This window comes from Rhinoderma darwinii, chromosome 6, assembly GCF_050947455.1.
Source record: "Rhinoderma darwinii isolate aRhiDar2 chromosome 6, aRhiDar2.hap1, whole genome shotgun sequence".
In the NCBI taxonomy this organism is placed as follows: Eukaryota; Metazoa; Chordata; class Amphibia; order Anura; family Rhinodermatidae; genus Rhinoderma; species Rhinoderma darwinii.
Genome location: NC_134692.1, coordinates 21,091,901 through 21,119,881, shown reverse-complemented (window position 1 = coordinate 21,119,881; position 27,981 = coordinate 21,091,901). Strand labels below are relative to the sequence as shown.

Genomic DNA, 27,981 nt, shown 5'->3' with positions numbered 1-27,981 from the left:
ACTAGAAGAAGCAGTTTACCTCCCATTAAAGAGTATTCCTATAGTTACCACTAGGGAAGCTCAATAATGTTAGTACCAGCTGTAGAAATCCTTATACAAGAGCTCCCCCTAATGGTGGCTGCATGTATTTAGAATTTTAGCAGGTGACAAAAGGGAAGTGGGGGATTTAAAGCTAGAAAAAATAAAATATGCTTCAGCCTCTATAAACATGGTATGGAATAACCGTGGACATCTTAAAGGCATAGTACGTTAGTTGTAGCTCGGGGAGGGGGGGGGGGGGTTTGAACCTTCCTGAGCTTTGCTACCAGATTCCATCATTTCTGCATGGTCCCTGGAAGCAGTGATAGGAGCTTAAAAAAGCCCCCCCCCCCCCAAAAAAAAGAGAGGTTTTTTTAACTTTGCCCCCGCCCCCCCCAATTTATGTAGGGCAAACGTGAATTTACAGCAATTAACACATTAGTGCATAGGACACCCTAACTCACTCCCAAAGCAATACAGACCCCCCGATGAGGTGTAGATACAGATGTGGCACCCAGGAGATCTCCCTTTTAGGAGGAGATAATCTGGCCAATGTCGTTGCTTTTGAGGTTGGGGGGAGGGTTGACCCTGAAGGAAAATACTCTTAAAGTCAGAACATACATAAGTTGCTCTGTCCATATTAAAGCCCAGGACCGAAATGCAATGAGGCACCAGCGCCAACCATTGAGCCACTGTACTGCCCAGGTAACCAGCTATTTCCTATCATAGGATCGAACTTTAGAAAGAGGAGGCCAGAGTTTTAATTCATTGGAAATGTTTATTAGTTATTCATACCAAGAAACTAGTCCAGTAAACATGTGGACATTGAACAGACATTCCGGCCAGTCTTTATTTTCCGCGTTCAGCTGGCGATCAGGGCAACAGCGACTTCATTGAGAAACTTTTTACAGGCAGATTGATCCGCATCTGGGAAATGCTTGACTACGACCTCCAGGAGACAATCGCACAGCAGCTGGAGGAGACAAAATTGTCAATTAGCACCCACTCAAATCTAGGTGACATGGGCATGATATTGGCACTTTAGGATCTAGGTTCTTAACTTGTGGTACACATACCCCAGGCAACATGCCATGTCTCTAGGGCAGGAGACCAACCTCTGGCTCTTCAGCTGTTGCAGAACTACACCATCACGGGTACGGGACTGCTGCACTAGAGGGCACTTGCACTGACTTAATGCTATGTAGTTAAGGGCAGGATCATGGACTTGGGGTACTTTAAAGCAGTTTTCTCGCAGCAGACAACCCACCACCAATTCAGTGGATCCAACAACTAATATATTCCAGGCTTCCTGTTCCGGCTGATCTAGTGAGCCCATAGAGATACCCAAAACCCACCCTATTAGTCTGGATGGCTTACAATACGGTATGGCTGGCACTAAGTAAGATGAACACCTGAGCACGACTTGTGATATGTTTGTTGAGTAAGACAGAAATACTAATGCTAGAAAGGTGGAATCATTCTTAATGGATGAAGCAAGAAATGTGGGGCCCCTTCCTACTCAGTTTTTTTTAAGGAAATCTTCAACCCAAGCTTAATTCTAGTTCAGTCATGACATGAGCAGTTTAGGGTTACAGATCTGGATAGGCTATGTCAAGCTATTTTGGACATGCTACCATAACTGTGCCAACAGTCATTAAATTGTCCATACAGTACTGAACTGCAAGCAACACAAGAGTCACAAGCATTCCCCATCACAAGTCATTGGAGAGAGGTGGGGGCAGGGGACAACTTTACAATAACAGGGCCTCAACTTTTGAACCCACAAACCTCATAGCAGGGGCACATCCTAGTGTTATACCATTAGTATGGGACCAACTTTAACCTTCATGACATCTGATGTTTCAACTACCACATCCCTTCTGTTTAAAGCTAGTCTATAATGAAGATCTTAATAGCCACTTGTAGGTAGCCCGACCTTCATACCCAGAATCCCAGTCCATGCAGTAGGAAAATCCTAGATGATTTCTGCCTCAATAGATCCATCACGTCCTCACCATAATGGTTTCTACATTCAGTTTCAGCTGGTTTGTGTGCATATCCCGGAGATTTCCCAAGTTCTCATTTAGAGTTTCTTCTTGTTACAGTGCATCAATAAAGGCATTGATGATCTTCCCTCCACGTGTCTTCAGATCTTGACTGCCCGGAGTAATATCCATATGACTGAAGTGGGACTTGGTCTCAGGATGGTGCTTTAAGAGACTGGAAAGGGAAAGTTTCAGGGGCAAAACCATTAAAGGTGTTGCCCATCTCAAAAGTGATGGCATATCCCCAGGTTATGCCTGTGCTCGTTGATCAGTGGGAAAGGGGGGGGGGGGGAGTTAAATGTTGGGAACTCCACCAAAATCTAGAATGAAGGGACCGCAGTGGTGTGTTCCCCTAAAAGTGGGTAGTCGAGGGCACCGCTGTGCGGGGAAGCCCCATGATGAGGACACATTGGTAGACCAGCACTACTGTCCTTCATTCTAGGGATCCTAGCAATAAGCCATAACTTTGCGAGATGGGGAAACTTCTTGAAGATGACCTTTAAAACAGGCAGAGTGACTCATGAACATTTAGACTATAGAGCTGAATAAATGCGTTCGATTTCTTGGTGTCTAACTAAGGTATTAACACCATTTACTACAAAAATGCAGACACCTACAGATTATAAGCAGCATTGAAGGGGTTGTCCACCCTCTAAATACAAGCAACTCATCAAAAGTCCCACTTAAAGGGGTTGACTATGATTAGAAAGATATGGCTGCTTTCTTTTAGAAACATCACTGCACCTGTCCATTGCTTGTGTCTGGGATTGCAGCTTGGCTCCAATGAAGTTAAAGGCCAAAATTCTCTGCTACCACTAGGGGGAGCTCACTGCATGTGAATTTATTATTCCGCTAAATGAGACCAGTCAAGTCCCTATCCAGTGAGTGCCGTCTAATAGCAACTGCAGGAACCTATGTTAGACTATAGATGTATGGAGGGAGCCAGGGGATTTTGATATATACCGTACATGAATGAAAAAAATAAAAATAGTAAGCCTTTATAATAATTCTAGGCCTATTAAAATTATAGGTTCACTTTTATGACCACCATAAGCCCCTTCATTATCCTAAACAATATAATTTTAGCAATTACAATAAACTGTTAAGCATTAAAGCAACCCCTACCAGACAACCAGCGACAAATCCAGCGGATAGGCCATCAGTATACGATTGGTACGTGTCCAACGTCTGGACGCGGCACCAGTCAGTTGCCTCCGGGCACTAAACGCCCATGCCAGAAGCAGATGGCTCCGGTCATGGAATAGTAGCCGAGCTGCCATACTGCTCCTATTCAAGTGATTAGGAGTAGAGCTGCAGTACGGCTGCTATGCAACGTACGGAGCAAACTACTCAAGGCTCCGTACATTGCATACTGTGCAATCACATCCAGTGCCCGACGGCAGCGGATCGGTGCAGGGCCCGGGTGTCAGACCCCCACAGATCGTATACTGATGACCTATCCGGTGGATAGGCCAAAGTTGTCAGGTAGCAGACAACCCCTTTAACCACAGGCCTCCATGGATTAGATACATATAATATACAGGGCTACGGGATAATATCAATACTCCTGCCTAGAGTTTTTAGGTATTGCCCACCAGGTATATAATAAATACTATCACTAATCCCAAAAAACTTCATGTAAAAGTAGGATGTCATTTATGCAGAAAGTTTGTCAAAGCCCATATAATTGGGAACATTTTTCTGTCTCCATTGAGGGCATCAACTCAACCAGAAAACCCGCCCCTTTAACTTTTTAAATCAGAATTTAAAATTTCATTAGCATTTTACATTTGGCACAACTCTTAACTATCATCCTTAGTGGCGTGCCGTTTGTGGTATAAAACGTGCGTTCACAAAGGCAGGCTTTGGGTTTTTTTTTTAAGCCAAAACCAGGAACCTCTTCCAATAAGAGAAGTAGAATCTGTGCATAAGGCTGGGATTCCACAGGGCATTTAACACATTTTTATTGTAATTGTCATTAGTTCCTTAATTTGTGGAGAACACATTGTAAAAAAAAAAACCTGCATGCGTTTTACCCCAGATTGACAGTTCAGCCATGATGACCACATGATGACCACTTCTCCTCCCCCAGCAAAAGACACTGTGAATAACCTGCACTGATGACCCTCAGCCGCTATGATCACCTTTATATCAGCGGTGATGACTCATTATCAGGGTCATGTGACCAGCACAACTGACATCAGGTAAGATATCCCTATGACCTGGCCTATCTGACATCCTAGGACTGGAGCCTGAGACTCCTCAATAAGGACAGAGCCCCATGTTGACATATTGTTTGTGATGTGGTGCCACGTGGGATGGGGAGGAAATGACATGCGATTTGTGATCATTGCAAAAAATGCAACGCTGTTGTCTTTTTTTGCTTTTGTAAAGTCGTGGACACGTGACATCACATGTACAGATGCGATGTGATACGTTCCCATAGACTTACATTAGAGCTGATGTTGCGCTGCATTAAAGAATGGACGTGCTCGATCGGCTCCAGTGGCGTAGCTATAGAGGTCGCAGCGGTCGCAGTTGCAACTGGGCCCCAAAGGCTAGGGGGTCCACAGTCCCCCATGCCACATCAAGCCCCTCAGTTTGGCTGGTGATTGGCACACAAGGTCCTGACGCCGACTAATGTTAGGATTTTGTTTGCGGTGGCGCACACAGCGGTGACGAGCAGCTGGGAGCGCTCTGTTTATTTGTCATTTATTTGTCAGTTGTACTTTCACAGAAATTGTGTTTTTTTTCCGGAACTTGTCCTGCAAGTTTGTCCTCACCCAAAGGCTGTATTCAGACGTTGCAGTTGAGGTGCGATGAAAATTGATTTAAAAAAGTTCTTCCAAAAACCACATGCATTTTTACCGGAATTTGGTGCTTTCCGATGCAGATGCGTTATTGACCGCATCGAAAAATGCCCCAAATAGCTGTGAAAATGCGTGTGGTTTTTGGATGCATTTTTTTATGCGCATTTAACCACACCTCAACCACAACGTCTGAATATACCCTAACTTTCATATGGAGCTGGTAAATGCTCGAAGTGGGGACCAATCTAAAGGCATGACCACCCATGACCCAACAAATTCATTATAATTTACCGCAGAAGCTGGCGTAAATTATAGCAGGGATCTATTCCAGCTCATAGCTGGCTAAGTTTTCCCTTTCTGGCGCACGGACAGTCAGAGGCACCTAATTTAGGGTGTGCGACTAATAAATTAAGCACATTTTATTCCAGTCCTCTTTATTAAGGCCCTGTTCACGCTGAGTTGTTTGCGGACAGAAGAAAAATCTGCTTCAGAATTCCTTCAGGAAAATTAAAGCAGATTTTGACCTGCCTGTGCTTTTTTGCAGCGGTTTTGATGCTGTTTTTCGCTTGAGGCCAGTGAAGCTAATGCAAGGATGGCGGGAAAAAAACGCTGCAAAAAAAGCTCGGAAACCAGCATCGCAGGTTTTTTCTGCCTCCCGTTGATTTCAGAGTCTGAACCGCGGCAAGAAAGGACATGCCACTTTTTTTTTCTACGAGCGGCCACGTGGAAAAAAAACCCACTCCTCTGCCTGTTCTGCGTCAAAATCAGCGTCAATAAACACTGTGTGAAAGGGGCCTAAGACTGGCATATGTTGCGCCAGTCTAAATAAATATGACCCACAAAAAAATACCAACAAAAAATGCTTGAAAAAAAGCGCATGTGCCATAAAAAAAGATGTTGCCGTTTTAACATGCATTTTTTTTGCCCCTCAAAAAAGGAAGCCTAAGGCCAAGATCACACAAACAGAGTTGGTGCAGTTTTTGGATCACTTTTTTAGCCAAATACAGGAGTGGACACAAAAGAAAAGACCGTTTTGCGTGCGTAAAAACGCAGCGTTTTTCCTGTGTTGCACTTCCGTGTGACATTCATGTACGGCGTTCATCTATGTTTTTTACGCGCGTATGTCATCCGTATCTCACGCGTTTTACGTCAGCTAAAAAAACTGAAGGAGGTGTATTTCTTTTTCTCATCATTTCTTTAGGAACAGTTGCGTGAATCACAGACAGCACACGGATGTGCATCCGTGTACGGATGTGATTTTCACTCACCCATTGACTTCAATGGGTGCGTGATGCGCAGAAAACGCACAAGTATAGGACATGCAGTGAGTTTCACGCAGCGGACACACGCTGCGTGAAAAACACTGAATGTCTGAATGGCCCCATTGAATTGCATAGGTCCATGTGAAGTCCGTTGTTTTAACACGCGTAACACGGACGTGAAATACGCTCGTGTGAATAAGGCCTAAGGCCACTTTCACACAACTTCAGACTTGGTAAGCCAAAACTAGGAGCGGATCCAAAACGTGTAAGAGGTGCAAATATTTCGATTATATTTTTTACCTTTGTGGGTTCCACTCCTGGTTTACACATACTGACCAAAATACGCAAGTGTGAATGTAGCCTTAATGTAGATGGGAGCATTGTCACTGGTAGGTCCAGGCGTGCACACGGCAGACATCTTGGAATGGATTACCTAGTAAGAGAACATAGAAATGTGTGGAGTAAATATTGATAGATCTGTTTATCAGCTCTCTGGAAATGTCTATCCATTATATTTTAATTCATTGACAAATACATAGAAAATGTAACACATAAAGCCCGTTCTTTGGCACGCTGAGCGAGCAGATGGGGTAATTTAAGCCATTTATAAGCATTGGAACAATGACAATTACTGGAGAGCCGCAGAAGTATCAGCCTCCATCTGGACTGGGATGCGGCACAAAGAATGAACACTGGCGAATGGTCAATGAGTTTCTTCTGAGGAATAATACATGAGATACTTGACAGTAGGACAGCAGAACGGGGGATGGACAAGGGAGAATTCATTTTGGGCATAGATTAAGCTCATTGTCTTGTGAATTGTTTATCATGATAAGGGGATCCTTGAGATAAGATTATTGTTCCCCTAAAACAGCGCCACTCTTGTGCATGGGATGTGTCTGGTATTGCAGTTCAATCCTATTCAAGTTATAGCTCATGGAGCATGTCTACTTTTTACACAATAAGGACTTATTCACACGAACATGTGCGTTTTGCGCACCCAAAAAACACAGCGTTTTGTGCGCGTTGCAGTTCCGTGTGTCATCAGTGAATGGTGCGTGGCTGCGTGATTTTCACACATATGCCATGCTTATGACACGCGGTTTTGATGTTTAGAAAAAGAAATGAAGGAAGTGCTTTTATTTTTTCCTTCATTTCTTTATCTACTGTTGCGCGAATCACGCGCGACACACGGAAGTGCTTCCTTGAAGTGAATGGGTGCGTGATGAGCGAAAAACGGCCAAGTATGGGACATGTCGTGAGTTTTACGCAGCGGACACACGCTGCGTGAAAATCACGGAATGTCTGAATTGCCCCATTGACTAACATAGGTCCGTGCGACGCGCGTGATTTTCACGTGCGTATCACGGACGTTAAACACATTCGTGTGAATAAGGCCTTAGTGCCTTTAACACCATTTAACAATTTAAAAGGAAACTCCAGCAAACATCAGAGTTTCCACCTTTATATCTTCCTCACACAGTCCTTCAGCCCACCTAATGAATACACTCTGCATTTGCTGTGCTTGCTAGGTAGGACCAAAATAAGTTTGGGCATCTGTCTGGCTACTCGTCAAGGTGACCGCTAATGATCCACATGCGCTTGTGCAAATTAGCTTAGTCACCTTCTGTGGAACAGATCTGCAAGTAGTTTGTAGGGTTGATTTAAAAAAAATATGGGGCCCTGGGTTACAAGCAAAGTATGACCCTACACCCGCTTGCCAGACAGTTTTTCTCACAATTTCAGTCCACATAATAACGCCATACTGCCATACAGTGCCAAGATAATATTGCCATATACAGCCCAAATACTACTATATAGTGGCAAGATAATACTGCCATATACAGCCCAAATACTACTATATAGTGGCAAGATAATACTGCCATATACAGCCCACATAATGCCATTGTAACGTCTATGGCCGGGGCCCGTTGTTCAGACGGACCCGGCCATGGACATCTGTGTTCTTGGCGTCTGCTCCCTCCAGGGACTCATTTCCGTGTCCCCGGACTGTTTCCCGCAGGGCGCGTGCGCCCGAACGTGCATGGCCTTAAAGGGCCAGTACGCGTTCAGCTGTCATCAATAAATAATTAGCCCAAATGGCTGCTGGACTAAAAAAGGGGCTCTGCCTACTTGTTCCTTGCCTGAGCGTTGTTGTATACCTAAGTTTGTCTTGCAAATGGTCTCCCAGTGTTTTCCAGTTCCCAGTGTCAACTGTTCCTGCTGCCTGTACCCTGTATCCCGTGCTATCGTATCTACTGAGAAAGTCAAGTCGTGTCTTCCGCTGCATCCACGGTGCCACCAGCTGTGAAAGTCAAGTCGTGCCTTCTGCTACTGTCTACATTGCCTCAGGTACCCGTTCTGGACTATAGACATTGTTTTGTACCATGTTGGCCAGCTGCTACCCCGCTACGTGGTACGGCCCAGTGGGTCTACACCCCGCGTCATGACAACTATCATATAGTGCGAAGATAATACTGCCATATACAGCCCACATAATACCATCATATAGTGCCAAGATAATACTACCATACACAACCCACATAATACCACCATATTATGGGAAGATAATACTGCCATATACAGCCCACATAACACCACCATATAGTGCCAAGATAATACTGCCATATACAGCCAACATAATACCATGATATAGTGCCAAGACAAAACTGCAAAATACAACCCACATAACACCTCCATATAGTGCCAAGATAATACTGCCATATACAACCCACATAATACCACCATATAGTGCCAAGATAATACTGCCAAATACAGCCCACATAACACCTCCATATAGTGCCAAGATAATACTGCTATATACAGCCCACATAAGGTAACCATATAGTGCCAAGATAATACTGCCATATACAGCCAACATAATACCATGATATAGTGCCAAGACAAAACTGCAAAATACAGCCCACATAACACCTCCATATATTGCCAAGATAATACTGCCATATACAGCCCACATAATATAATATAGTGCCAAGGTAATATTGCCATATACAGCTCATAAAATACCACCATATAGTGACAAGATAATACTGCCATATATATACTAACCTCCTGACGCCCGCAGCCATGGATCTGTGAGCGCTGGTCCCAATCTCCTTCCCAGGAGATGCCAGTGCTCACTTCCGCTCCAGTCCTCTGTGTCCCGTTAGTGCGCACGCACGCACGCTCGTACCCGCTCTTAAAGGGCCAGTGCGCGCACATGTGGGAAAGTATCATCAACACACATGATTTCCTGGTCTATAAGAAGGCCCCAGCCCATCTGATCCTTGCCTGAGCGTTGTTAGTTTATCCCAAGTCTGTCTTTCAAATGGTCCCTTAGTGTTTCCCGTTCCAGTTGTTACCCGTGCCCTGTTACCTGTTCCTGTATCCCGTGCTGTGTTCTTGTTCCTGTGCCTACCAGTTGGAGTCGTGTCTACTACACCTGCTGTTGTTTGCCACGTCCTATGTCATCCGCCACACCCTGTGTCATCTGCCATGTCCAGAGGGATTCACCACGTGTGGCGCAACCTGCGGCACCTGTTGTCACCCGCCACGTCTGGCGTTACCTGCTGCACCCACCTCCATCCATGCCAGAGCTGCAGCCACTTTCTGGACTATCCAGGTACCCTTGTGCGGGACTTTGTATTGCTGCGGTTCCCTGTTGTTTGGCCAGCTGCCTCCCTGCTACGGCGGTGCGGCCTAGTGGGTCCACATACCCACAAACTGTGACAGCCCACATAATACCACCATATAGTGCCAAGATAATACTGCCAAATACAGCCCGCATAACACATCCATATAGTGGCAAGAAATACTGCCCTAGACAACCCACATAATAACACCATATAGTGCCCAAATAAGATACAGTATTCAAATAATACTCCCTTAGAGAGCACACATACAGTATTACTACAATTATTTTCCAAATAATACCACCATGCACTGATAAATTATATTAGGTGTATTATGTTAGGCCCTATTCACACGACAGGGTTTCAAGGCCGTGTGACGGCTATTCAAAAAACAGTAGGAACAATAGACCCCAAATGGGGCTATTCGCACGACTGATTTTTGACCGCCCGGGAAACCCGGCCGTCAAAAAATGGGACGTGCCCTATTTTCGGCCGTTCTCCTGGCCGCCTGGCTCCTATAGAAGTCTACGGGGCCGGGTAATACACAGCCATCACTGGAATGTGTTCCGAGTGACGGCCGTGTCTTCCGTCGCTCGCTATCTCCTCCTCCTTCCCGCAGTGCGAAGTGCATGTGAGAAGGAGGAGGAGGGTATTTGTTTGCTCCCTGTAGGAGCGGCGATCCCCGTGGCAGTATCTACAGAGGGCAGTGTGTGGCATTATCTACAGAGGGAATTGTGGGGCAAAAAATTTACAAATGAAGTTCACCCGTTTTTAAAACGGACAGGGAAAAAAAGGGCTGCAAAACGGGTCAAAATCGGCCGTTAAAAACGGAAACACGGCCCGGAACGGAAACGGAACGGATGTAAAACGGCTGAGAAAGACAGACACTCGGACCCTGTCGTGTGAATAGAGCCTTAGAGTTCCTGTCCTCAGGAACCCCATAGTAAATGGGGGCACTGGGCATCTGCCAAGTTTGCCACCCCTTAAAACCAGACCTAGTAGTTTGGGTACCACCAGCATGTCCATCATAGCATTTTACAGAAGAATGTGACCACTTGTCACTATTACTAGAGTGTGGATTTGCATGCGCAGGGTACTGTCCTCGTCTTCATGTGGGCAATGTGCATGCATTTGTAGTTTACTTTACTAGTACTTCCCTAAACGTCTGTTTTTGAGGTAGGCAGGTATGGAACACTAAACCCCAGCTGTATAACGGTATGCTAGTCGTTCATTGGCTCCAAACCTACTGAAGGTTCTAAATCGGACATGCAGTACCTGCATTCTCCAGTAGATGTTGATGTAAAAGAAATTAGAATTCTGTCAAAAGTAAGAAATACAGTATGTGCCTTTTAAATGAATGCAATTTCCAAAGAAGTGAACTGGATCCAAAATGACATGTTTAGCATTCCTCTTCCCGAGCTTTGACTGACTGCTGAATTATGCCAAAGCATAAATAACAAAAGCGCTATTTATCAGAACAGGTCTCTGTTACCGAGTGGCGAAATGTCAATATGATGAGTTCACTCGTCAAGTTCATACTTACCTTACTTACAATATTCCTCAGTGTGTAAAACCTGGATTGTAAAAATCCTTGGAGGCAGCTTTCCAGATCAAGTCAGTTTCATTTGGATTATAATTTGGTATTGGTTTCAAAGACACGTACAATGGCGTAGGAGGAGTAATTGACGATTGGACAATTAAAGGGGTTATATGAAAATTATTAGCAGTGCAGTCACTGCAGTATGTGATACACTCGCTAATATACATTCCGATCCCCCGTCGCGCTGATTCTGAGATTTTCTCTTCTTTGATGACAATACGACTCTTCGTCATGTGACCGGCCCCACAGTACTCTATGTACAAGTAGTACAGCGAGTACATAGAGTACAGCGAGGCTAGACACGTGACGAAGAGTCGTGTCGTCATGAAGGAAGACTATGTCACTAGACTTCCGGTCCCCTGGCAGCGATATAAAAATCTATTAAAATCTCATAACCGGCTCGACGGGGGACCGGAATGTGTATAACATACTGCAGTGACTAATCTGTTCATTATTTTCGGTCCCCACATAACCCCTTTAATGAGCATGTGGTAGTGTAATAGCAGGGAATGGGAGTAACTACCCAGGTAGAAGACCGATCAGCTGTTATGGGGTCCATCTGCTGAGTGATGGTTACTGACACCTGTCGATGATGCAGAATGTGCAGGTAGATGCAGGTACGGCACTGAGAGGCCAATGAAGGAACAGTAGAGACCATAGACACCATAACCTGCCCACTTCCTAAACCCGTTTTCTGCTGATAGTGTCTTTGCCCAATGGGGCCCCATTCCATGTGTTGATATGTTTTATGCCCCTGTAGCTGGTTGCAATTTGGCTGAAATCATATAGAGGACACTCATGGCTGAACTGTGAGAACTGCTGTGAGGGGATTAGAAAATGTGGTCTATGCTGAGTCCTCCTTATTGATATATTTAAATTGTACCTATCATTACAAAAAGATAATCTGGAGGGTGTAATGTGCTGTAGCCTGATATTACAGTATCAGTGTCGGACTGGAGTACCTTGGGCCCACCAGAGGAAATAATTATTGGGGTCCACCCGTCAGCTATATAGAAATAATGTAACCACTCCTAACATGCGACCCTCTCTCTACTATTCTCCACCTGGATTCTGCAGAAAGTTCTTGATATAGGTGCAGGTCCCAGAGCTGGGACCCGCATCTATCAGACATTTTTGCCATTTCCTGTGGATATGCCATAAATGCCTAAAGTTAGTACAATACAGTGAAATCCAGTGACTCACCAGTGACGTCTTCTCAGATTGGAGTCGCTCACTTTTCCTTTTCTTCTTCATCCGGCCCAGATTGCCCTGACGCATTCTCCCGACTACAAATCACCTCTGCAGAATTTGCAACACAAACATCTTTGGCTTCCCACTTTTCTAGCACCGCGCCACCCTCTACAAAAACTCACCATTTATAGTGCCCCAGATAGAAATAATGCCCCCTCGGTGCCACACACTATAAAAGTACCCCCTTTAAGCCCTACAATAATAATAGTGCCACACACAGCCCCTGTACATAGTGCCACACACAGCCCCCTCTTGTAGATAGTGCCACACGCAGCCACCTCTTTTATAGTGCCACACACAGCCCCCTCATGTAGATAGTGCCACACACAGCTCCCCCTCTTGTAGATAGTGCCACACATAGCCCCCCCTCTTGTAGATAGTGCCACACAGCCCCCTTTTGTATATAGTGCCACACACAACCCCTATAGATAGTGCCACACACAGCCTCCTCTTGTAGATAGTGCCACACACAGCTCCCTGTAGATAGTGCCACACACAGCCCCCCTCTTGTAGATAGTGCCACACACAGCCCCCTCATGTAGATAGTGCCACACACAGCCCCCTCATGTAGATAGTGCCACACAGCCCCCTTCTTGTAGATAGTCCCACTCACAGCCCCCCTCTTGTAGATCGTGCCACACAGACCCCTTCTTGTAAATAGTGCCACACAGACCCCCTTGTACATAGTGCCACAGAGCCCCACAAACACAAAAAATGTTTTACTGACCTAGCCCTGTTCCCGCAACGGACGGAGCTGCTCCACAGCCTCGGATAGTCCTGTAATATGCTGCAGCCTGATATTACATTTCTATCTGGTGGGTGTAATATGCTGCAGCCTGATATTACATTTCTATCTGGTGGGTGTAATATGCTGCAGCCTGATATTACATTTCTATCTGGTGGGTGTAATATGCTGCAGCCTGATATTACAATACTATCTGGTGGGTGTAATATGCTGCAGCCTGATATTACATTTCTATCTGGTGGGTGTAATATGCTGCAGCCTGATATTACATTTCTATCTGGTGGGTGTAATATGCTGCAGCCTGATATTACATTTCTATCTGGTGGGTGTAATATGCTGCAGCCTGATATTACATTTCTATCTGGTGGGTGTAATATGCTGCAGCCTGATATTACATTTCTATCTGGTGGGTGTAATATGCTGCAGCCTGATATTGCACTTCTATTTGTGATCTTTTCCCTTTATTTCCCTCCATTCATTAATTCTTGGCTCATGACAATGTGACAAATACAAATATACTGACCTTGAAATTGTAAGGATTATTTTTCTTTTTAATTAAACTGTATTGGCATTCTCTAGCAAAAAATCAGTACCTGGCACCTTGACAAGATGACTATCAGCCAGGTAGAAACATTCTTGACATATTTTCCAGAGAACACGCAGACAATACCAGTATTCACCCCGTGCCTTATTATTTATGTTATTTATAAAGAAAGAAATGATAAAAAAAAAACTACCTGAACCATACAGCTACTGTTTTGTATATCTTTTTAAAGGGGTTTTAGAAGTTTACAAAGACATTGCTGCCTACTTCTAGAAACAGCGCCACTCTTGACCATTGGCTGTGTTCGGTATTGCAGCTCAACAATACCAGCCTATTGAAAAGTGTGGCACTATTTCTGAGAAAATCGGGAACAGTTGAATTAGGCGAATACATTTGCTCATACCCACTCATTATTTGTCCTGAGAAGATGCATATAGTCCGATGTATTATGCTATTCACCAGTCCTCAACTTGCTTTAGGAATTATTGTTCTTCTGTCTATGAATTAGCAAAAAGAGGGGATAGAAGGTGTGGAGTAACAGGACAGCAAGATCAGACGACACAGGATCTGTTTGTAGTCTGTAACCATGGAGACACATAAGTCTGCACAGGAGCTGTATACACAAAAACGTAGGATAATCTTTAATCAGGACTACTTAATTTCTAGATGCATTGGAGCCAAATAATTGCAAAAAGTGCACATAGACTTTAAGGAATATGTTGTGTATTTAGCTATACTTGAGGTCTTTGAGGGTTTTCGGGTCTCATGTTGGATCCTGACAGCAGGGACGCAGCTAAGGGGCTAATGGGTGCCAAAGGGGTGCCAACAATCCACTTTGCCTCGACCACAGTATTTAGATACATGGCCAGGGCTGCAAATAAAATATTTTCCTAAGGTAAAGGACAGCATATTATGACGCCTGGGGTTAATCCACCTAAATCTGTTGGGGATCATTCATATAACAAGATCAAGGGCGTACAGATGTGGCCAAGAGGTTGTAATGGAACCTGGGCCCTAGTGCATGAGGCAGCCCAATGGCCCCTCAGTCACATAGGAGGACACCAGCTTTATAAATGGCATATGATAGTTTAAGGTCCTTCATACAGATTTTGCTTTGGGGCCCAGAAGCTTCAAGTTACCCCTCTGAAAAATATGTTCCCAAAATTGGACACGCACTTTATAAATGAATTTATTTTACCCAACAAGAGCCCAGAATCCTGCCAGACCACCGGGACCACCCTTATAAAAGTTTTGTGTCCGATAATAACGTGGTAATCCATTTCCATATATCAGTAAATAGACTAAACACATTACATATACAACCTTCTTTTGTTCTTTATCATTCCAGCTTAGATCTAAACCATAGTCATTAGAATTTTATCAAAAAATTTAAACAGGAAATTGCTATATTTATGTTCTAGAACATCTCATCTTCCTGAGTGCAGAACCCTCAGCGGACGACATGTAAACACTACTACCCCCAAATTCCTTTTTGTCTTTTATACCGCCCCCTATAACAACAAACACAAACTCTCAATACTGAGAACTGTTTTTGTGTATATTTTATATTTGACTTTCTCTCGTTTCATTATTTCGCTTGAAATGTTTATACCCCGTATATAAAATATAATAGAATTGGAAAATGTGTTTCTAATTTCGGCCTGATCCATTTGGCTGGAGCATAAGAATTTTACAGGAAGCGTGTGTGTTAAGACTGGACTGAAACTCTCCAGCTGGAGTTGGGCTTTGACATGATTATAAAACCCAGATGTTTTATCGTAGCCAGTCCCATATTTTAGCAGCAAGAGGATCCCAAGGGTGAGATGCAGGCATTCAGGAAATTTAAGTTTCTGCAGAATTTCAGCTCGTCTGGTAAAGTAACTGTGTAAAATACAGGAGAGGGCAGATCTCTGCACAACTTCATCATAAAATCTCTTCATATTACAGACCGGGAAATGAAATGGATCTTTATGGGTTAATAAGAAGGGGAATTGGCCCCGTTGATTGAGGTCAAAATCAGTCTAATCTAAAATGGCCGAATAAAATATATTTAATTTCTCATTAGCTGCCTTGCTGACCTGCCCAAAATCCATTACCATAAAACGCTGTCGATTTATAGCATACAGATTCCATACCTTGCAGGATATTGTAAAGTTTACTGTGAAAGTTTTGGAATTTAAGATGCAATTTTTCAAAAAGTCATAAAAATAGAATATAAAAAACATATTACAAATTTAGTTTCCAATGTTCCAAGTGCTACTTTATTTCTCAGATAAAGGTTTATATTCTATAATGTTGAGCTTTAAGCATGGGTGTTATATTTTTTTGTGATTTTGTCTATATACGAATTGTAAATTATTTAAAAAACAAAACAAACAAACCTTATGATCTTAAAATATAATATACGCCTACTGTATACAGTGGTGTACATAGAGAAAAAGGGCTTAAAGGCAAAGATTAAAATTAACCCCTCATTATGGTGTCAGGTTTTTCCACCTAGGACAGAAGGGTCTGGTGTTCGGTTTCCCCTACGCCGCACTTTACAGAACTCCCGGCCCAATTTTCCAAGTTCTGCACAGGTTGAGACCAACCATGGCTGAGCCCCATCTCTCCAAGGGCCCCTTGTGTGTATATATATATATATATATATATATATATATATATATATATATATGTACACACACACATAATATGTGACCTTTTCAATTAACCCATGCAGAAGTATTTCTAGAACGCGCCCCCTTCCTTCTGCAGCCGTTAGGGTAAGGCCACCCGAAGCGGCCCTGACACGGTCGCAACACAGCTAACAACCGCGCCGGCACCATGTTCGGTGCGGCTGTCAAACAGCCTTTTAGTGGCCGCATGTTAACGCGGGTAAACCGTCCCTTTATCTGAAAAATCGGGCGGCCATGAATTAATACACCCTTTATGGCCACACGATTTTGCAAATTACAACAACTTACCCTCTATTCATTCTCTATGGCTGCAACGGAAAAAGCCGAACACTGCACTCGGCTATCTCCGGCGCTCCCATAGAGAATGAATGGAGCGGCAGTACGCATGAGCGTGTAACCGGAATACCCCTTAACAAGGTATTTGACAGCCGCGCCTACATAGTGCCAGTGCGGTTGTTGGCCGCGTTGCGACCGTGTCAGGGCCGCTCCGTGTGGCCTTACCCTTACCCTCCCTGATGTTCCTGCCCCTCCCAGTCTCATTGTTCCCATCTTATTAGACCCAGCCAGTGCTTTGCACTTTAGGAGGAGCTCTTCCTTCCTCTTTTGAATGATGTTCTGCAGCAGCTGGTGTAATCCACAATATACAGCTCTGCTCCTGCAGAATCTCTTTGAGGCCCTGTTCACACTGAGTTTTCAGCTCCAGTTTTTTTGGAGTGAGTTTGCACCACAGGCGGTTTTTGCCACTTTGTTTGTTGCGTTTTTTTACCTCCTTCTTCAACAGGCAAAGGAGAGCGGTTCTTGCCATAAAGAGCGCGAAACAACGTGTCAAAAAACGCAGTGTTTTTTTTTTTCCATCTCCCATTGATTTAAATGGGATTTTTGAGGCGGAAAACGCCTCATGATAGGGCATGTCTCTTATTTTTCCCGCAAGCATTTTTTTCCACTCGTGGGGGGAAAAAAACGGCGCCACCTCCCATTGAAATCAATGGGAGGCAATTTCAGCCATTTTTTGCAGCGGTTTCTGCGGTAAAAACCATGTCAAAAATACTCTGTGTGAACAGGGCCTGAGACTTCCCTTTCTTTATACTGCATCAGTTGAAATGAAAATTATAAGTAATAATGTAGCCACTACTATAAATTTCTAAATAGATTTCCCTTTTGGTCATCCCTTTCCACTATTGGTCATCCCTTTGCATTATTGGGGCATATAGCGGGGCATCTCTTGGGCCACTTCTCTGTTTGCCAGTGCAGAGATCCACAGAGCACTGTGTAATTCTAAGGGCTTATTCAGAAGAACATATAATACGTCCGTGCTACGCGCGTGATTTTCACGCGCGTCGCACGGACCTATGTTAGTCAATGGGGCCGTTCAGACAGTCCGTGATTTTCACGCAGCGTATGGCCACTGCGTAAAACTCACGACATGTCCTATATTTGGCCGTGACTTCAATGGGTGCGTGCAAATCGCGCCCGGCAAACGGAAGCACTTCCGGGTGCCGCACGTGATTCGCGCAACAGTAGTAAAATGAGTGAATGAAAACAGAAAAGCACCACGTGCTTTTCTGTTTACAAACATAAAAACAGAGTCTTATTATTATGCCGGCTGCGTGAAAATAACGCAGCCACGCACCATACGCTGAAGACACACGAACCTTTTGCGTGTGCAAAAAGCAGTGTTTTTTGCGCGCGCAACACGCTCGTGTGAGTCCGGTCTTAGACTCAGGCATGGACGAGATCAGTCTGGGCATCTGGGCAATAACATGGATGAGAGCGGTCTAGGCCCCTGGGCAATAACGTTCATGGGCCCCTTGCCGGACACTATAGCTATAATACACTCGGGTTATTATCTCTTAGAGATAACTGAAGATTAACAGGACTAAGACCCGGCATGACGAGTTATTTGTCAGGGCACCAGGTAATCAAAAAGTGGCTCTCCAAAGAGGTGGAGGGGCAACTAATGATAGTATAAAACCAATATACCAAGAGCATAGAGAAAATCGTGTTCATTTGTGTCAACATCCGATCACGTCAGTGATGACAATATATTTTATGACAAGATCAAACTAGTTGTGGACAAGACTTGCCTGATTTCCCAAGGGCAGGACAACCTATAACTCGCCCTCTGTCTGTATTTATAGAACATAAAGTTTCAAGGCAGATGGTCTGGGTCACTGGAGAACTGTAAGAAATTGCCCTCAATTGGGACATAAAGAAGATTTTCATTCAATTAATACTTTCGATTTATTGGACTTTTTCAGAGTCTCGCCGGTAACTTCAAAATCTTTCTAACCTTTTTGCACTGGACCTTTTAAAGGGACAGCAACAGTATATACTGTATCTATTTTTGTGTTATAATATTTATATTTTTTTATCTTTTGTTTCCAAGAAGTAGACAGCCTAAGGCCTCATGCACACATCCTTCACCGTTTTCACGTCCGTTTGGAACATCTGTGTGGTTTCCGTTGTCACTCCGCATCCATTCCGTTGTTCCATTTTAAACAGTCCATTAAAATCCATCTTGTGTGTTGAATGCAGGGAACTTTGGCACGCCCTGCCATTGCTTGGTAACGGATCCGTGAAAAACGGACGGCACATGGTTGACTTCCGTGTGCTGTCCGTTGTTTTGACGGACCCATAGGCTTCAATGGGCGAGACGGACACTGAACAACGGATAGAAGTAGGACATGTTCTACTTTTGACGGAACGGATGCACAAAACTGTTAAAACAATGGAAGTGGGCATGGCCCCATGGAAATGAATGTGTCAGTGTGCTATCTGTTAAAAAAAACGGTTAGCACCCTGAAGAAAATAACTGAATTGGGCATGAGGCCTAAGGGTTCCTGCAGGTTGTTCTGCGCGCATACGCATGTGAAAATGTGGGTAAACCTATTGTATTATGCTAACCATACCTTGATGGAAAAGAGTGACGTATATATGCAGCATGATGCAAAAAATAAATAAATCCTAGACCCGCTATAATAGTGCAAGTTAAAGGGGTTATGTGGGGACCGAAAATGATTAGCAGTGTAGTCACTGCAGTATGTGAGTACACTCGCTAATGTACATTCCGGTGCCCCGTTGCGATGATAATGAGATTTTAATAGATTTTTATAGCGGTGCCGGGTGACCGGACGTCTAGTTGCACAGTCTTCCTTCATGACGGCACAACTCTTCATCATATGTCCTGCCCCGCTGTACTCTATGAACAAGCAGTAGCAGTCGTACAGCGGGGCCGATCTCATGACGAAGAGTCGTGCTGTCATGAAGGAAGACTGTGCAACTAGACTTCCTGTCCCCCACCAGTGCTATAAAAATCTATTAAAAATCTCAATCGACGGGGGACCGGAATGTATATTAGCGAGTGTACTCACATACTGCAGGGACTACACTGATAATACTTTTCGGTCCCCGCATAACCCCTTTAACGTACCCTTGTTTAAGTGCCGGACGCAGTGTTTCCTTAACACCTTCAGGACCGAAACTATTTTGGCCTTCAGGATTTTTGAAGGTTTTGCGTCGCTGCTTTTTGAAAGCCATAACTTTTTTATTTTTCCATTGACGTAGCTATATAAGGGCTTGTTTTTTTTAATGGCACCATTTTAGGGTACAAATTATTGGTTAACTTTTAGTAACTCTTTCTGGAGAAAATGTAAAAAAACAGCAACAATATACATTGTGCCGTTCACTGTGCAGGATAAATAACAGGTTACCTATATTGTATGGATCAATAGGATTATTGTCCGTTGCCTCTAAGGGCTCTCGAACACAACCGAGTGCCACTCAGGCCGTTTTTCAAGCCATCCGAGGGGCACCCGATAGTTTTCACTGACCCATACACTTCAGTCAGTAAATCGGGTCTGTGAAAACGGACCCGACTGTGTGATCCGTGGAAAGATAGAACATATCATATCTTTCCACAGATCACAGATGGGACTTGGGTGGCACCCACGGTTGTGTGCAAGAGCCATAAGGGGTTAAACGACCAGGATCGGAGGTAACTCTAATCTCGGTCGTTGCAGCGGAATGTGCCCACTTCATCCAATGGACATAACTGTGTGCCGATTTGCCGCTAAAATGGACGTACAGTTAAATCCAAATGTGGGAAAGGTTTGATATCGCCAGTTACGGTGCCACATAATAGAGCCTGTCATAATGGCATCAAGACAATGGCAGTGCACAGAGGCTGTACGGCTATAAACTTAGGCGCCATATAGCCTTCGTTCACTCTGTCAGACTCTGCGTGTATCAAAAATATTCTCCTTAGAAGAAATGTGTAAAGGATCTGCCAGGCACAACTTCTGTGGATACGCCCATATGTAATCAGTCTGCACCTGAGTCTATGTCTCTGAGACTGACTCCAGCTTCCACCACTCAGGATGGCAGGCTTAGGAGTGGGAGAGCCTATCGCAGCCTGGCCAGACAGAGCTAGCTCCCGGCCTCTGTCTATTTATACCTGCCTTTCCTGTTCCTCCTTTGCTTGTGATTCTTCTCGTGTGGTTTCCTGGCCCTGCTGCAGCTTCTGACTATTTGATCCTGCTCCATACTGACCCTGGCTTTCTGACTACTCTCCTGCTCTGCGTTTGGTACCTCGTGCACTCCTGGTTTGACTCGGCTCGTTCACCACTCTTGTTGCTCACGGTGTTGCCGTGGGCAACTGCCCCATTTCACTTTGCTTTGTTTTCCCTTGTCTGTTTGTCTCTTGCACTTACTGAGCGTAGGGACCGCCGCCCAGTTGTACCCCGTCGCCTAGGGCGGGTCGTTGCAAGTAGGCAGGGACAGAGTGGTGGGTAGAATAGGGCTCACTTGTCCGTTTCCCTACCCCCGTCATTACAAAATGCTTCCTTACACCTTCGAACATATGCATCCGTATGAAATCAGAGGCATACGGAGGTACAGAAGAGGGCTCATGTACCTCTATGGAAGTCCTATTACACCTCCTTCCAAAAAGTAATTTAGCAGTGTGCATGAGCCATAACACAGGGTAATGTGAAAAAGACAATTAGATGCTGCTTATTTGGTAGCGGAGCCTCCACCATGTTACCTGTGACCAGTAATTGTCTGATGAAGACCAAAATAAAGAATAATAAGGATGAACATGAAAGCTTCTGTATGCAGGTCGCTTGCGGGTTTATAATATCGGTCTATACAAGGCTAAGATTTGAGATTACAATAATTAACTTCAACAATGACACCAAGGAGGCAGGAAAGTTGCCTGTTAGCTCTTCTGTTAATGTGTCCTCTAGTGAAAAGGATACCATAAAAATAGATTCTAATGAATGCCGCCGGGAGATGCTTTGTATTCACCGGAGATCGGTTCCACATTAACCTGCACCAACTGTATTCAGGTCAATATCTGTGAGACATAGATAAATGTCTTTCTTCATGAATGAATCCGTACTGTATGCACAATCTCTATTAAGTAACTTTTGCAATTTATTTTTCAGACTACTTACCTTTCATTATATTTGATGTCTTCTATAGCTTCATTCAATACACTGAGATTTAATTTGTGCATAGCCTTTATTTTCCGGTCCTTTAGAAGCCTTTATCATAAGGGATCTAAAAAATTCTCATTCTGGACTTTCCGCATTGTTGTTTTTGTTGGTAGAATAAAACTAAAGATCCCGGGACTTTGGGACGACAAACTAAAGACCAGTCATAGCGCAAAAAGGGATTTAATTCCATAAACTTCTGATGATCTTGAAAGGATAAGATTTTTATGTTTTTTTAACCCCTAAAAATATCCTTCAACAAGCTCCAAACATGTTAAAAAAAAACATTATTAAGGCTTATGCACATAGACATATTACTGTAATGATGGGGGTAGGGAAACGAACAAGTGAGCCCTAATCTACCCGCCACTCTGTCCCTGCCTACTTGCAACGACCCGCCCTAGGCGACGGGGTACAACTGGGCGGCGGTTCCTACGCTCAGTAAGTGCACGAGACAAACAGACAAGGGTACACAAAGCTAGGGAAATGGGGCAGTTGCCCACGGCAACACCGTGAGCAACAAGAGTGGTGAACGAGCCGAGTCCAACCAGGAGTGCACGAGGTACCAAACGCAGAGCAGGAGAGTAGTCAGTAAGCCAGGGTCAGTATGGAGCAGGATAAAATAGTAAGAAGCTGTAGCTGGGCCAGGAAACCACACGAGAAGAATCACAAGCAAAGGAGGAACAGGAAAGGCAGGTATAAATAGACAGAGGGCGGGAGCTAGCTCCGTCTGGCCAGGCTGCGATAGGCTCTCCCACTCCTAAGCCTGCCACCCTGAGTGGTGGAAGATGGAGCCAGTCTCAGAGACATAGACTCAGGTGCACACCGATTACCTATGGGCGTATCCACAGAAGTTGTGCCTGGCAGATCCTTTACAATTACATTTTGTACTGACGCCATAAAAGGGCTTCTATACATGGGGCACATGGGGCCTCTACTGTGCATGAACCCCTTTCTGTACCTCCGTATACCTCTCATTTCATACAGCTGCAATCAAAGTTTTTCTCTGTTGAAATCTGTATCTCTGTAGATATGGCACCTGGCGGAGCCTGGCCAGCAGTGTACGGAGTCCATGCAGCTTTATACTAAGGAGTCATACGGCCACTGTGCACTGCCATTATGGCACTGTGCCCATGCCCTTCAGCCCGAATACTTACCACATAAATTACCGCCCCGCCAGTGTCGTGGTCCCCGTAGTCTTGTTTACAACAATACATAACACTGAGGATGTAAATACGACGAGACGCAGATCTGTAAAGGGAACAGATTAGAGGGTCAACAGATTACTTTTGAGCTTAGCCTCCCATCTTCCCCTGTATATGACCAAAAGCAAGTGGGTCACCGAGATCACAACACTTCACCCAGCGGTGGCATGGTTTGTTATAAGGTTGTATGAAGAAGAAAGACCTCATGGGGGTTGAAACGTTGCACATGTACTGGTGAATAAACACCCTTTTTGGAACGCTAAAGTCTAAAGTGCTGCGATCTTTCGTCTTTTTACAATTTTGGTTGTCTGGAAATAGGGACACTGACTGCTATGCACCCCCATCTCTGACCTAAAGAGAGTGCTGCTATTTTCATTTGCTATGGTATGTAATAAGTTGATGGTTGTCCGTTTCTTCAAAAGTTTCAAGAGGATAGAAAAGTTGAGTGGCTTCCTGACGGCAGTAATATTGGGTACCATCTATTTTTTTTTCTCAAATTAACATTTTTCAACTTTTTTGAAGAATACAATTCTAGGACCCGTATTTATAGTTGATGGAACGTATCATCAGCAAATTACACATTCATTAAATCAGTTTTTTTGTTTTTTTTAAAACAAATTTTGTAAGACTTTTTATGTGTTTGTTTTTTTATTGTTAGGTGACTATCCACATAAAAAGTCTTGAAATATTCCAGTTTGTACACTGGCCACTAGAGGAGTTGCAATATGTTGACACTTTCTATAGCTCATGTGTAGGCTTTGCTGTGTAGACTGGGATAGACTCTGCAGATGGTGGGGCATTTAATAACAGCTCTATTTTACTGCTGAGGGCCTAGATAGGGCAGAAAAAGCTTGATATAGTATACACATAGATAAGGCTCTATATAAATCTCCCCTAATACTCCTTGGTATCAGTAGGAGGGGCTGTACTCCAGCACTTCCCAGAGACTGTAATAATCTATAACATTCCTCTGTCACTTAACTCCCTTCTTTTTGGCTGCCACAAAGCACCCACCCTGCTGTACTGTCTATGCATGCAATACAGGAAGGAAGTGTGTGTTTCCAATACGGCCGTTCCGGGGAAGTTTTTTAAAAATAAAAAATAAATAGCTAGAAACAAGTTAAGAATATAACAATCGCATTATTTCTCTTCTACGTATACTTACAAATAATTATCAAAACTGAAATCAAATACATGAGATATTCCCTTGAAAGGGGAAAGTGATCTTTGTCATGTCATAGATACACGTCAGAAGATCACATTGCAGGATTTGGTAGATTGTCCACTGCCAATCTCCAGACCAAAAGGTTAAGGCCCTATTACACCGGCCGATTTTGGCCGATGCAGCGAGCGCTGATTAACGAGACAGCTCGTTGATCGGCGCTCGTTTGCTCCTGTCACAAGGAGCTATGGATGGGGATGAGCGCTTGTTACTCTGATCGCTCGTCCCCAAACATTATTATCATGTGGTCCGCGCGTCTCCCTGTTTACACATGTGCTGCCGACAACGATAATAATTTTTTAAAACGATACGATCAGCAGATGTTCGAGTGTTTGCTTGTTCATCTGCTGATCACTGCCCTGTTTACACACGACAATTATCGGCAATGAGCGTTATATGAACAATCGTTTGCCCAATAATTGCCCAGTGTAAAACCCCCTTTAAAGGACTGATTCACACGAACGCTGCGCATCTCGGACATGAAAAACTGCAGTTTTTCACGTCCGAGGTGCATCCGTGCTCAGCGCTGCGGGACGCGATGTCACGCATCCCCCATAGTTGAGAGTCTATGGAGGGATGCGCGAAAAGAATGGATATGTCCTATTTTCGCACGGACCCTTCACACGGTCCGTTGAAACAACGGCTGTGTGAACGGCCACATTGAATTACATAGGTCCGTGGGACGGCCGCTGTTTCAACGGTCGTCCCACGGATGTTTAACATGCTCGTGTAAATAAGCCCTTAGGGTCACCCTGGAGAATCACTGTTATTACTGGAAATTTATGACGCATTATCTTAAGTGAAGCTCTATGTATTTGAATGTCCCCTTGTTTAGAATGTTGCCAGAGATTTCGAGTCATATAAATCTTTGAGTTGTGCAAAAACTTTTTTGGTGCTCTATAGAAATGAAAACTGGAGGATTTTTTAGAATATCCAATCTCTCTATTACCTGCCATCACTTTTGGGTGCATTCTCCTTAAACTGCTTTTAAAGAAATAAAAAATATTAATTGTGCAACAAAAAGTTCTGCAACTAATATACTTTGTGCTTCAATTTCTCACCGATTCCAAGACCTAAGTGAATGGAAATATTCTAGTTTACATGTAGATCATGAGCTCCAATATGGGATCCAGAAACAGTGTCACTCTTGTCTATGGGTTGTGTTTGGTATTGCAGCATTCACATGAATAGGCATGAGCCACAATACCAGACACAGCCCATAATAAAGAATGCCACTGTTTCTTAACAAAAACTTATTTAATGAGCCCTTAAGCCCTGCAGCTGTATCAGCAGGATATAATCAAAATAAATAAAAGTGTATTTTTACTTACAGCAATCAGAGATCTTGAAAATGGCAGAGAATTGAAACACAAAGTCTGTTATAAAGCTGCGGAGCTTTTTATTCTAAAATTATAAATTTATATAAAACCACAAAACACCATATAAAAGAAAGTTTAACAAGTTACCAGGTTATTTTGTATTTATCTTGCTATACGTGCGTATGACTTATATCCAGGCTGCGAGCGTCTGTCTGTCCTACTTTGTGCGTCTTGGTAATGGTGCATCCCAGCTACTATCCTATTACTCTTAAAGTGCCATGAAAATAATTTCTTTGTCAGCATGTCAGGGTAGACTGTGCCCGCTTGTAGTTCTCAAACTCTACCAGGCTTATTTGATAAGACAGCAGAAAAGCTTAGTCCAACTAACTCATATATGCTCTTAGCAGATAACACAATTCAGTAAAGCTGCAAAATGTTACTAAATACGATCAATATTTATACCCTGTTTGCAATTTATGCCACTTCAACTTGACATTTTTGTAGTGAGATTTTCTGTACTTTTTTTTTTTTAAAGGCCCATAGTGGACAATGTTGATTACACTAACTGTCTGTAGTACGATCCCTGGGGCTAATCATTATAATAGATACTATGGATTATTTAGGTTCTAATTCGATAGGTAACATATATATATATATATATATATATAATATATATATATATGTCACTGTTATACAAAGGTACAGGAGTATGTCATCTTATATGTGCCAGCACCAATCATAATCAGGGACGGATAAGAGAACCCAGGGGCCTTCGCAATCTTGTTCCCTTCACCAGTGTGACTATTATATCACAAATTAACATATCATTGAAAGGGTTGTATTAGATTTAAAAAAAGACACTACTTGTGATTTATACACAGCGAGTTGGGGCGGGTCCTACATAAATGGACGGGGGATAAGTTAAAACATATTGCTTCATGCGTTGCGTATATATCACTTTTCTGAAACTTTCTGGTGTCCCTTCTGAAAATTTGGCAAGCATGCATATACCTTTTGGAAAAATATCTCCTGATAATTCCAATGTAACAATAAATCCTGACTTGAGCTCCACCTAATATATTTTTTACATAAATGGATTATATGACGAAAGAGAATAGTGTTATATGATCACGGCCGAGCCTCCTTATCCCTGCTTTGATCTTGAGCTTGGCCTTTACCTGAAGACCAAAGCAATCAGACTGGTTGCTATGAACAATGAGCACATTCTTGACTCCATGGCTGTTGCTAGGCAGTGTTTCCCTAGCAACCAAACGTAATGAGATAGATGTCCCTTAACCTGCATTATTAATCAGATTTTTCTAAAAATGAAATGGAGAACCTCCTTAATTACTTTGTATCTATATATTCCATACATGTAGGTTAATTTGAAGGAGAACCAATTAAATGCAATGCAGGACAAAACCGCGGGATCTCCTTAGCTGTCATTGGAATACGTGCAAACATAAATAAATTCAACCGTTACCAGAGAAACAGAGTAGCACATATATCAATGTTCACGGATCGATCCACTCTCTACCAATCAACTCGGCCACTTTTCGCTGTGCTTCAGCTGGCTCCTTTGATAAGAGACGGGACTTACAGCCGTATATCCGTAATTACTGTGACAGAGATCCTCCGGATAATTCCAGTGACCGGCTCCATCTCTTTGATTCTCCTCTACAACAAAACCAGAACACTAACTAGTAAAATAATGGCCGCTACAACCTCGCATGACCGTAGAATGCTGCGAATCAAAGGATATTGATTGAGAAGTGTTGCCATAGTAACAAACCTAGTGTCATTTTAACACTAAGGAAGAAAGACGGACTTGGCACTTCATTGCTTATAGCTCTCGTGTGACACTAAAGAGACGTAAATGTAGTTTATTGCTTAATCGCCATTAAAATTGACCTTCAACGCAATGCACGCAGTTATCTGCCATATACCGGGCTCGGAAGTTACAGTATATGAAGTAATCTGCATGTCTGCGTCATGGCTGGTGTTAAGTGAAATTGCAAACCAGCCTGTATTATTTAATGATTCAATTCAGACAGTTTCTTAGGGTAACACATTGTGGTAGTGTGCCGCGTGGCCAAAAAAACGCACAGCAAAACCGTACATGCTTTAGCTTGACTTGCTGCAGTTTTGCAATGTGATTATT

General features: G+C 43.5%; 1 long non-coding RNA gene across 1 annotated transcript; it reads right to left on the bottom strand.

Annotated features, from left to right (window-relative positions):
• Nucleotides 1–852: 852 nt before the first annotated feature.
• Nucleotides 853–27,487, bottom strand: LOC142656197 (uncharacterized). The gene is made up of 4 exons (XR_012849618.1): nt 27,304–27,487; nt 23,232–23,325; nt 6,436–6,568; nt 853–991 (listed from the first exon to the last, which is right to left on the bottom strand). It is a non-coding gene; the product is annotated as an uncharacterized LOC142656197 (long non-coding RNA).
• Between the last annotated feature and the right edge of the window lie 494 nt (nt 27,488–27,981).